This window comes from Sinocyclocheilus rhinocerous, unplaced genomic scaffold (assembly GCF_001515625.1).
Source record: "Sinocyclocheilus rhinocerous isolate Xijiao unplaced genomic scaffold, SAMN03320098_v1.1 scaffold3779, whole genome shotgun sequence".
NCBI classification, from domain to species: Eukaryota; Metazoa; Chordata; class Actinopteri; order Cypriniformes; family Cyprinidae; genus Sinocyclocheilus; species Sinocyclocheilus rhinocerous.
In genome coordinates, this window is record NW_015663837.1 from 1 (window position 1) to 804 (window position 804).

Here is an 804-nt window from a genome sequence, read left to right on the forward strand (position 1 = left end):
GCTGGGCCTTCGAGGAAGGGGTGAGTGTTTCTGAAGGACTCCTGGGCTGATTATGAGCGTCGTTACTGTTCTTACTCGGGGGTTAGTGATGCGATTAGCCTTTTTCATCTGCTGGTTCCTTCAGGGTAGGGCTGGGCGATACGGCCAAAAAAAATTATAGTCGGTATGGATAATTATCACGATAAATGTCAAATTTTTATCTCTTTCGAGTTTAAAAGCAGATTTTTGCTCCAATGTGAACCAGACGGTTAATTGTGGTTTTAAGCTATTCTTTATGGTCAGAACATGACAAACACTTCACGTTTTTGAATTGTTTACACAACAAAATAAATATCTTAATAGAAAAAAATAATAATTTCTTAGTTCCGCATGTTCTAATTAGTGATATTGTTTCAAATCAAGAAACAGGTTTGTGTTGCCTGATAATCTCAACTAATGCTGTAAAATATACATGAGAGTCAGTTGGTACTACATTATAACATTGAAGGTTAAAATTGACTGATTTGTGCTATACAACTGCTTAAATTACACTTGATGTTTGTATAATACTTAAGTTACAATTAGGTTTTTTTTGTTAGTGTTTTTTTATATAAACGTTTACATAGTGACTGTCATAAAAACTTGGATGGATTTATTCAAACATAAAACATTAAAGAACAGTAAAAATTGTTATGGGTAGGGTTGGGTATCGTTTGAATTTTATCGATTCCGATTCTGCTTATCGATTCCTAGTTTCGATTCCAATAAGATAAAAATCCAATATAAAAAAAAAATGAATAAAGAACTTAGTTTAGTACTCACATG

The 804-nt window shown here is 32.7% G+C and overlaps 1 long non-coding RNA gene across 1 annotated transcript in view; it reads left to right on the forward strand.

Moving 5' to 3' along the window:
* Nucleotides 1–804, forward strand: part of LOC107729033 (uncharacterized) — a 2,402-nt gene continuing 1,598 nt past the window's right edge. The window contains exon 1 of the long non-coding RNA XR_001638545.1: nt 1–20. This is a non-coding gene — a long non-coding RNA (uncharacterized LOC107729033). The remainder of the gene's footprint in view (nt 21–804) is intronic.